Below are 11,109 nucleotides of genomic sequence, written 5' to 3' on the forward strand. Positions count from 1 at the left end.
ACTCGCTTTCTGAGCACATGTCCCACTCTCACTGTGTGTGCATGTCCCACCCTCGCTGTGTGTGTGCGTGTCCTACCCTCGCTGTGTCTGTGTGTGTGTGTGTGTGTGTGTGTGTGTGTGTGTGTGTGTGTGTCCCTCTTGCTGTGAGTGTGTGTGCCCCTCTTGCAGTGTATGACGGTGTCCTCCCCTCGCTGTGTATGTGTGTGTGTGTGTGTATCACTCACTCACTGTGTGTCTGTGTGCCCCTCTTGCAGTGTATGAGGGTGTCCGCCCCTCGCTGTGTATGTGTGTGTGTGTGTGTGTGTGTGTGTGTGTGTATCACTCACTCACTGTGTGTCTGTGTGTCCCTCCCTCGCTGTGTGAGCATTTGTGTGCATTTCTCTCTCTCACTGTTTTCGCGTCGCTCTTGCTGTGTGTGTGTGTGTGTGTGCCTCCCTCCCTCGCTGTCAGTGTGTGTGCCCCTCCCTCCCTCGCTGTCAGTGTGTGTGCACCCCCCCTCGCTGTGTGTGTGCCCACCCCTCCCTCGCTGTGTGTGTATGTGTGTGTGTGTGTGTCCCTCCCTCGCTGTGTGTGAGCATGTCCCTCCCACACTGTGTGTGTGCGTGTCCCCCACTCGTGTGTGAATGTCCCTCCTTCTCTGTGTCTGTGTGTGTCCCTCCCTCGCTCTGTGCGTGTATGAGCCTCTCCCTCAATGTATGTGTGTGTTTGTGTGTGTGTGCGCGCGCGCGCGCGCACTGTCCCTCACTTGCTGTGTGTGTGTGTGCATGTCCCTCGCTGTGTATGTGTCAGTAACCACTATGTGTGTGTGTGTGTGTGTGTGTGTGTGTCTCTTGCTGTGCGTGTGTAAGTGCATGTCCCCCCTTGCTGTGTGTGTGTGTCCCTCTCTCCCTTGCTCTGTGTGTGTATGCATGTGTCCCCCTCTTGCTGTGAGTATGTGTCCCTCTTGATGTGTATGTGAGTGTCCCTCCCTCACTGTGTGTCTGTGTGTCCCTCCCTTGCTGTGTGTCTGCGTGTATCCCCTTTACTGTGTGTATGTGTGCGTGTCCCTCTTGCTGTGCATGTGTATGCGTGGCCCTCCCTCACTGTGTGTGCATGTGTCGCCCCCTCGCTATGTGTATGTGTGTGTGTCTCTCCCTCGCTCTGTGTGTGTGTGTGTGTGTCTGTGTGTGTGTGTCCCCCTCCCTTGTCGTGTATTTGTGTGTCCCTCTCTCGCTGTGTGCCTGTGTTTGTGTGCTTGTGCATGCGTGTGTCCCCCTCTTGCTGTGAGTATGTGTGTCCCTCTTGCAGTGTATGTGAGTGTCCCTCCCTCGCTGTGGTGTGTGTGTGTGTGTCACTCCCTCACTGTGGATCTGTGTGTCCCGCTCATGCTGTGTGAGTTTGTGTGTGTGTCCCTGCCTCGCTTTGTGTCTGCATGTATCCTCTTAACTGTGTGTATGTGTGTGTGTGTCCGTCCCTTGCTTTGTGCGTGTGTGTGACCCTCTTGCTGTGTGTGCACGTCACTCCCTCGCTCTGTGTGTGTGTGTCTGTCCCTTGTGTGTGTGTGTGTCCTTCCCTTGCTCTTTGTGTATATTCCCCTCACTGCATGTGCGCATCTCCCCTCACTGTGTGAGTGCATGTCCTCCCCTTGCTGTGTGTGTCCCTCCCTTGCCATGTTTGTTTGTGTCCCCTCTCGCTGTGTGTATGTGGCCCCTCTCAATTTCTGTGCAATGCCCTCCCCCTCGAAATGTGTGTGCTTGCCCCTCCTTCCCTGTGTGTGTGTGCCCCTCCCTCGCTGTGTGTGTGCATGTCTTTCCCTTGCTGTGTGTGCGTGTCCCTCCCTTGCTGTGTGTGTGTGCGCATGTCCTTCCCTCCCTCGCTGTGTGTGTGTGTGTGTGTGTGTGTGTGTGTGTGTGTGTGTGTGTGTGTGTGTGTGTCCCTCCCTCCCTCGCTGTGTGTGTGTACGTTTCTCTCCCTCGCTGTTTGAGTGTGTCTCGCTCACTGTGTGTGTGTGTGTCGCATCCTCGCTGTGTGTGTGTCCCTCCTTCGCTATGTGCATGTGTCTCTCTCTCTCGCTGTTTCTGCGTGTCCATCTCTCGCTGTGCGTGTGCGTGTTCTTCCCTCTCTGTGTGTCTCAGCAAGTCCCTCACTCGCTGTGTGTGTGTGTGTCTCGCTTGCTCTGTGTATGTGTGTGTGTGTGTGTCTCTTCCTCGTGTGTGTATGTGTCACACCCTCACAGTATGTTTTTGTGTGTGTCCCCCTTCTCTGCATGTCCCTCACTCCCTGGTTGCATGTGTATCACTCCCTCGTGTTGTGTGTATGTGTCTCTCGCTGTGTGTGTGTGTGTTTGTCTCCATCCCTCCCTCTGTGTGTTTGTGTGTGTGTGTGTGTCCCTTGCTCTTTGTGTATATCCCCCTCACTGTGTGTGCGTTTTTCCCCTTGCCGTGTGAGTGCATGACCCCCTTGCTGTGTGTGCGTGTGTCCCTCCCTCGCCGTGTCTTTGCGTGTCCCCTCTCGCTGTGTGTGTTTGTGTATGTCCCTCCCACGCTGTGTGCGTGCATGTCCCTCCCTTTCTGTGCGTGAGCATGTCCCTACATCGCTGCGTGTCTCAGCAAGGCCTCTCGCTCACTGCGTGTGTCCCTCGCTGGCTCTGTGTGTGTGTGTGTGTGTGTGTGTGTGTGTGCGCGCGCGCGCATGTCCCTTCCTTGTGTGTGTGCGTATATGAGTCACACCATCACAGTATGTATTTGTGTGTCGCCCCTTCGCTGTGTGTCCCTCACTCGCTGTTTGTGTGTGTGTCACTCTCTCGCGTTGTGTGTTTGTCTCTTTCTTGCTGTGTGTGTGCATGTCTCACCCTCGTTCTGTGTGTGTGCGTGTCCCTCCCTCTCTGTGTGTATGTGCGTGTCCCTCCCTCGCTGTGTCTGTGTGTGTCCCTCCCTCGCTCTGTGTGTGTGTGCGCGGTCCCACCCTCGCTGTCTATGTGTGTGCGTGTGCCTCCCTTGCTGTGTATGTGTGTCCCTCCCTTGCTGTGTATGTGTGTCCCTCCCTCGCTGTGTATGTGTGTGAGTGCATGTCCCCCCTTGCTGTGTGTGCGTGTCCCTCCCACGCTGTCTGTGCATGTCCTTCTCTCCCTTGCTCTGTGTGTGTGTGTGCGTGTCCTCCTCCTGCTGTGAGTATGATCCCTCTTGATGTGTATGTGAGTGTCCCTCCCTCACTGTGTGTCTGTGTGTCCCTCCCTTGCTGTGTGTCTGCGTGTATCCCCTTTACTGTGTGTATGTGCGCGTGTCCCTCTTGCTGTGCGTGTGTGTGCGTGGCCCTCCCTCGCTGTGTGTGCGTGTGTCGCCCCCTCGCTATGTGTATGTGTGTGAGTGTGTGTCTCCCTCGCTCTGTCTCTGTGTGCTCCCATCCTTGCTGTCTGTGTGTGTGTATGTCCCTCCCTTGCCGTGTATTTGTGTGTCCCTCTCTCGCTGTGTGTCTGTAATTTGTGCTTGCGCATGCGCGTGTTCCTCCCTCACTGTGTGCATGTCCCCCTCTTGCTGTGAGTATGTGTGTCCCTCTTGCAGTGCATGTGTGTGTCCCTCCCTCGCTGTGTGTGTGTGACCCTCTTGCTGTGTGTGTGTGTCCCTCCCTCGCAGTGTGTGTGTGACCCTCTTGCTTTGTGTGCGTGTCACTCCCTCGCTGTGTGTGTGTGTCCGTCCCTTGTGTGTGTGCGTGTCATTCCTCACTGTGGGTCTGTGTGTCCCTCTCACGCTGTGTGTGTTTGTGTGTGTGTGTGTGTGTGTGTGTGTGTGTCCCTCCCTCGCTATGTGCATGTGTCTCTCTCTCGCTGTGTGCGCGCATGTCCCTCCCTCTCTGTGTGTCTCAGCGTGTCCCTCGCTCACTGTGTGTGTGTGTGTGTGTGTGTGTGTGTGTGTGTGTGTGTGTGTGTGTGTGTGTGTGTCCCTCCCTCGCTATGTGCATGTGTCTCTCTCTCGCTGTGTGCGAGCATGTCCCTCCCTCTCTGTGTGTTTCAGCGTGTCCCTCGCTCACTCTGTGTGTGTGTGTGTGTGTGTCTCGCTTGCTGTGTGTGTGTGTGCGTGTCACCCTCACTGTATCTGTGTGTGTGTGTGTGTGTGTCCGTCCCTCCCTCGCTGTGCGTGCATGTGTGTGTCCCAGCCTTGCTGTTTGTGTGTGTGTGTGTGTGGCCCCTCTCAATTTCTGTGCACATGCCCTCCCCCTCGACATGTGTGTGTTTGTCTCTCCCTCGCTGTGTGTGTGCGTGTCCCTCCCTTACTTTGTGTTTGTGTGTGTGTGTTTGTGTGTGTATCCTTCCCTGGCTGTGTCTGCGGGTAACCCCCTCACTGTGTGGTTTTGTATTTCGCTCCCTCGCTGTGTGTGCACGCGTCCGTCCCTTGCCCTGTTTATATATGTGTGTGTGCGTGTGTGTGTGTGTGTCACTCCCTTGCTTTGTGTGTATGTCTCCGTCCCTTGTGTGTGTGTGTCACTCCCTTGCTTTGTGTGTATGTCTCCGTCCCTTGTGTGTGTGTGTGTGTAACCAGCTTGCTGTGTGCGCGTGTCCCACCCTTGCCGTTTCTATGTGTGTCCTCTGTGTGTGTGTGTGTGTGTGTGTGTGTGTGTGTGTGCCCCCTCTCAATTTCTATGCACATGCCCTCCCCCTCGACATGTGTGTGTTTGTCTTTCCTCGCGGTGTGTGCGTGTCCCTCCCTTGCTCTGTGTTTGTGTGTGTGTGTCCCTCATTCGCTTTGTGTGTGTGTGTGTGTCCCCGTCCCTTATAGTGTGTGTGTCCCTCCCTCGCTGTGTGTCTGCTTGTATCCCCCTCACTGTGTGTGTGTTTGCGTGTCCCTCCTTCGCTTTGCGTGTGTGTGTGTGTCCCTGTTCCTCACTGTGTGTGTCCCTCCCTCGCTGTGTGTCTGTGTGTATCCCCCTCACTGTGTGTATGTGCGTGTCCCTCCGTGTGTGTGTGTGTGTGTGTGTGTGTGTGTATATTTGTGCCTGTCCCTCCCTCGCTTTGCGTGTGTGTGTGCCCTCTCTCAGTTTGTGTGCACATGCACTCCCACTCGCAGTGTGTGTCCCTTCACTGCATGTCCCTCCCTCGCTGTGTATCAGTTCTCCCTCGCTGTATGTGTCCCTCCCTCGCTGTGTGTGTGTGTGCGTCACCCCTTGCTGTGTGTGTGCGTGTTCCTCCCTTGCTCTGTGTGTCCCTCCTCACTGTGTGTGTGGGTGTGTGTCCCTCCCTCGCTCTGTGTATGTTTGTGTATACGTCCCTCACTGTGTGTGTGTGTGTGTGTCCCTCCCTTGCTGTATATGTGCGTGTCCCTCCCTTGCTGTGTATGTGTGAGTTTCCCCCCTTGCTCTGTGTGTGTGTGTGTGTCCCTCTTGGTGTGCGTGTGTGTACTTGGCCCTCCCTCGTTGTATGAGCATGTGACTCCCCCCTCGCTGTGTGTGCGCGTGACCCTGTCTTGCTCTCTGTGTGGGTTTGTGTGTGTCCTTCCCTCGCTGTGTATGCATGTCCCTCCCTGGCTGTGAGTGTGTGTGTCCCTCTCTCGCTGTGTGTGTCTCTGTTTGTGTGCTTCCTCATGCGCGTGTCGCTCCCCCGCTGTCTGTGTGTGTGTCCCTCCCTCGCTCTGTGTGTGTGCATGTGTGACACTCCCTCGCTGTGTGTGTGTGTGTGTGTGTGTGTGTGTGTGTGTGTGTGTGTGTCCCTTCCTTGCTGTGAGTTACCCCCTTGCTGTGTGTGAGTGTGTGTGTGGTCTCACCCTCGCTGTCTGTGTATTTGCGTGTCCCTCCCTCGCTGTGTATGTTTGAGTTATCCCCTTGGTCTGTGTGTGTTTGTGTGTCCCTCTTGCTGTGCGCGTGTGTGTGTGGCTCTCCTTTGTGTGTGTGTGTGTGTATGTATGTGTGCATACGTCACTCCCTTGCTGTGTATATGCATGTCCCTTTCTCGCTGTGTGTCTGTGTTTGTGTGCTTGAACATGCGCGTGTCCATCCCTCACTGTGTATACGTGTCCCCTCTTGCTGTGAGTATGTGTGACCCTTTTACAGTGTATGTGAGTGTCCTTCCCTCGCTACATGTGTGTGTGTATGCGTGTCACTCCCACACTGTGTGTGTCCGTCCCTCCCTTGCTTTGTGCGTGTGTGTGTGTGTGTGCACCTCTAGCTGTGTGTGTGCGTGTCACTCCCTTGCTCTGTGAGTGTATGTCAGTCCCTTGTGTGTGTGTGTGTGTGTGTGTGTGTGTGTCCCTCTCTTGTTCTTTGTGCATATCTCTACCATTGTGTGTCTGCATCGCCCCTCGCTGTGTGAGTGCCTGTCCCCCCTTGCTGTGTGTGCGCATGTCCCTCCCTCGCCATGTCTGTGTGTGTCCCCTCTTGCTGTGTGTGCGTGCCCCCTCTCAATTTCTGTGCACATACCCTCCCCCTCGCCATGTGTCTGCTTGTCCCTCCTTCCCGTGTGTGTGTGTCCCTCCCTTGCTGTTTATGTGCGTGTCCCTCTCTCGCACTGTGTGTTTGTGTATATCCCTCCCTCGCTGTGTGTGCATGTCCTTCCCTCCCTGCATGTGTCTGAGTTTGTGTGCTTGTGCATGCACGTGTCCCTCCCTCGCTGTGTGTGTCCCCCTCTTGCTGTGAGTGTGTCCCTCTTGCAGTGTATATCGTGTCCCTCCCACGCTGTGTGAGTGTGTTTGAGTCCCTCCCTCGCTTTGTGTGTGTGTCTCTCTTACTGTATGTGCATGTCACTCCCTCGCTGTGTGTGTGTCTTTCTCCCCCTCCCTTGCTCTTTGTGTATATTCCCCTGGCTGTGTGAGTGCGTGTATCCCTCCCTCGCCGTGTCAGTGCGTGTCCCCTCTCACTGTGTGTGCGTGCCCCTCTCACTTTCTGTGCACATGTTCTCCCCCTCGCTGTTTGTGTGCTTGCCCCTCCTTCCCTGTGTGTGTGTGTGTATGTCCCTCCCTGGATGTGTGTGCACGTGTCACTCCCATGCTGTCTGTGTGTGTCCATCCATTGCTCTTTGTGTATATCCCCCTCACTGTGTGTGCGCATCTCTCCTCGGTGTGTGAGTGCATGTTCCTCCCTCGCTCTGTGTGTGTGTGTGTGTGTTTGTGTGTGTGTCCCTCCCTCGCTGTGCCTGTGTGTGTCCCCTCTTGCTGTGTGTGTGTGCACCCTCGCAATTTCTGTGCACATGCCCTCCCCCTCGCCGGGTGTCTTCTTGTCCCTCCTTCCCTGTGTGTGTGCGTGTCCCTCCCTCGCTGTGTTTGCGCGTAGCCCTCCCTCGCTGCGTGTCTCAGCACATCCCTCCCTCGCTGTGTGTGTGTGTACGTGTCACATCCTCACAGTATGTATTTATGTGTCCCCCCTTCACTGCGTGTCACTCACTCGCTGTTTGTGTGTGTCACTCCATCGCGTTGTGTATGTGTCCCTCCCTGTGTGTGTGTGTGTGTGTGTGTGTGTAAGTGTGTCTCCCTCCCATGCTGTGAGTGTGTGTGTCCCTCCCTTGCTGTTGTGTGTGTGTGTGTGTCCCTCCCTCGCTGTGTGTGTACATGTCCCTCCGTCGCTGTGTATGTGTGAGATCCCCCCCTGCTGTGTGTGTGTGTGACCCTCCCTCGCTGCATGTGCATGTGTCTCCCCCTCGCTGTGTTTGCGAGTGTTCCTCTCTTGCTCTGTGTATGCGTGTTTGTGTTCGCGTGTCTCTCCCTCGCTGTGTGTCTGTCCCTCTCTCACTGCTTGTGTCTGTGTTTGTGTGCTTGCGCATGTCTCTCCCTTACTGTGTGTGTGTCCCCCACTTGCTGTCAGTATGGATGTCCCTCTTGCCGTGTATGTGTGTGTCCCTCCCTCGCTGTGTGTCTGTTTGTATCCCCTTAACTGTGTGTATGTGTGCGTGTCCCACCCTCGCTTTGTGTGTGTGTGTCTCTCTTGCTCTGTGTGCGTATGTCACTACCTCGCTCTTTGTATATGTGTGTGTGTGTGTGTGTGTGTCCCTCCATTGCTCTTTGTGTATATCCCCTCACTGTGTGTGCGCTTCTCCCCTCGCTGTGTGAGTGCATATCCCCCCTCGCTATGTGTGCGTGTCCCTCCCTCGCCGGGTCTGTGCGTGTCCTCTCTCGCTGTGTGTGCATATCCCCTCTCAATTTCTGTAAACATGCCCTCCCCCTCGCCATATGTGTGCTTGTCCCTCCTTCCCTGTGTCTGTCCCTCCCTTGCTGTGTATGAAGGTGTCCCTCCCTCGCTGTGTGTCTTTGTGTATGTCTCTCCCTCGCTGTGTGTGCATGTCCTTCCCTCCCTCGCTCTATATATGTGCGTGTGTGCGCGTGCGCGCGCGTCCCTCCCTCTGTGTGTGTGTGCGTGTGTGTATGTGTCCCTCCCTCGCTGTGCGTGTGTGTCTGTGTGCCTCACTCACTGTGTGTCTGGGGGTAACCTCCTCACTGTGTGTAATGCGTGTATCCCTCCCTCGCTGTGTGTGTGTCCCTCCCTCGCTGTGTGTGTGTATGTCCCTCCCTCGCTGTGTGTGTGCGTATCTCTTCCTTGTGTGTGTGTGTGTGTATCCCTTTCTTGCTGTGTGTTTGCATGTCCCTCCCTCACTGTGTCTATGTGTGTGTATGTGTCCCTTCGCTGCGTGTCTGTGCGTGTCCCTCCCTTGCTGTGTGTGTGTCCCTTCCTCACTGTGTGTGTTCTTGTCCCTTCCTCACTGTGTGTGTTCTTGTCCCTTCCTCACTGTGTGTGTGTGTGTCCCTCCCTTGCTGTGTCTGTGTGTGTGTGCGGATGCATGTCCTCCCCTTCACTGTGTGTGTCCGTGTCCCTCCCTCACTGTGTGTGTGTGTGTGTGTCCCTCCCTCACTGTGTGCGTGTCCCTCCTTCGCTTCGTGTGTGCGTGTCCCTCCTTTGCTTCGTGTGTGCGTGTCCCTCCCTCGCTTCGTGTGCGCGTGTCCCTCCCTTGCTGTGTGAGTGTGAGTCCCCCTCGCTGTGTGTGTGTGTTGCTTCCTCGTTGTGTGTGTCCCTCCCTCGATTTGCGTGTGTGTCTGCGTGTATCCCCCTCACTGTGTGTCTGTGGGTATCTCCCTCACTGTGTGTGTTTGCATGTCGTTCCCTTGCTCAGTGTGTGTGTGTATGAGTGTCCAAACTTTGCACCATCAGTGAATTGGCCATCATAAATTGACTGTGGTATTCAGGAATGTGTGGTTTAAGTAAGTTCACCACAAAAAATTCAGGGTTTAATGTATAGGTAGAGGGGTGGGTCTGGGTAGGATGCTCTTCGGAGTTTTGGGATGAACTGGTTGGGCCAAATGGCCTAGTTGCACATGATGGCGATTCTATACAGATAATTGTCCAGCCCTGTCAACCATCCCAGTCTATTACACCTTGCCTCATCCCCAATATTCTCCTTAACACTGTAATCTCCTCCAGACTCTAAAACACTCCTTGCCTATGTAAGCTTCTACAGTCCTTATAAAAATCGATATGTCTGTCACCTCTTCCTGCTTTTAGAACCCTATAACTATTACCATTTGGTACAGCACTCCCAATCATTGTTCCCTCTTGAAACTCCCATAAACATTTGTATCTCTGAAAACTCATCTGGACTTCCCTTTGACAGTTACATGCTGAGACCTGCTCGATATCAGTGAAGTAAATAACTCTTGGTAACACTCACTGTTATAATCTCCCTCCAGCTTTACAGCAATGAGGATCTGGAGAAGCTCTTTTCAACCCGACAGCCATCTCTGTGTCTGTAATCTCCCCCACTCCCCATAATACATTCTCTCTGTGCTCCTCTGTAGTCCATTAAACAGTCCCTAACACTGTCTGTATCATAGTAAACTTCTCCAAAAACACAACCTTCCGTATCTGTGTAAATCCCTACACCAGTCCCTATCCCTCTCAGCTCCGTCTAACAATACAACCCTCCATGTCTGTGTATTCACCTTCAGTCCCTACATCCCTCCCTTTCTGTGTAACCTTCTCCATGCATTTTTGCTTCAGTCTCTTCAACTGTCCCTGTCAGTGTAACCTCTTCCAGACCCGAAAACTCTCCTCTTTTTGACTTACTCAGACCACACAACCCTCACTATCTGTGACCTACTCCTGTCTGAGAACCCTCCCTCTGTGAACTGCTCCAACTCTTCAACTCTCCATAAGCCCCTGCAGCTCTTACATCCCTCCCTATCTACCAAATCTCTTCCATTCCCTAAACACCAACAGTCTGTGGAGACCCAACCACCATCCCGATCAGTGTAATCCTCTCAGGTCTCTGCAGTAATCCTGATCTGTCGAACTCACTCCATGCCTGTGCCTCTCCCAATCCAGTCCCTACAAAACCCACTATCTATTTACCACCCTCCTGTCACTATCACCCCCATGTCAATGTAAGCTCCTCCTGTGTCTCCACCATCTACCCACCTTCATAACCTTGTCCAGCTCTTACACCACTATCTGTTTAAACGTCATCAACTTCCTCCTGTTTGTGCTATACACCCTTATCTGTGAAACTGTTTCTGACCATAATTGTTATCCCAGTCTCTGAAAAGAAATCCAGATTCCACAGCCTCCATAACCCCCAGAACCTAATCCTTCCTATGTCTATAACCATCTCCAGTCACGACTACCCTGCATATCTCGGTTTGTTCTTCCAGTCGATACAAACATCTTTATCTCTGTAATCTGCTCAGCTCCCTAAAACACTACCTGTCTGTGGAATCCAGCCCTGTCCTACTAACATCCTTATCCCTGTAAACTTCTCCATCCCTCCCAACATTCCCATCTCCATGAACCCCTGTCAGCCCTACATCTCTCCACATTTCTGTAACCTCCTGTGGGTCTATGGTCCTCCCTCCCTGTGAAACCACCTCCAGTCCCCACACCCCTCCCAGTCTGGGTCCTCTGCTCCAGATCAGACCATTGCTGTCTCTGTAAACACCTCCACTCCTGAAAACTCTTCCCATTTGTGTAACCTCGTTCAGACCCCATACTCTCCAGCTTCCTGAATCCTCTTCCTGCCATTGCAACCAAACCACATGTTTATGTAACAACCACCAGTGCTTACACCCTCCCCAACTCAGTAACCACTTGCAGTCCGAACAAAACACCTAAACTGTGAAACCTCTCATTTCCCTACAATCCTCCCTCCCTCCCTCCTCAAATGCCTTC

Source organism: Chiloscyllium punctatum, chromosome 31 (genome assembly GCF_047496795.1).
Source record: "Chiloscyllium punctatum isolate Juve2018m chromosome 31, sChiPun1.3, whole genome shotgun sequence".
Classification (NCBI taxonomy): Eukaryota; Metazoa; Chordata; class Chondrichthyes; order Orectolobiformes; family Hemiscylliidae; genus Chiloscyllium; species Chiloscyllium punctatum.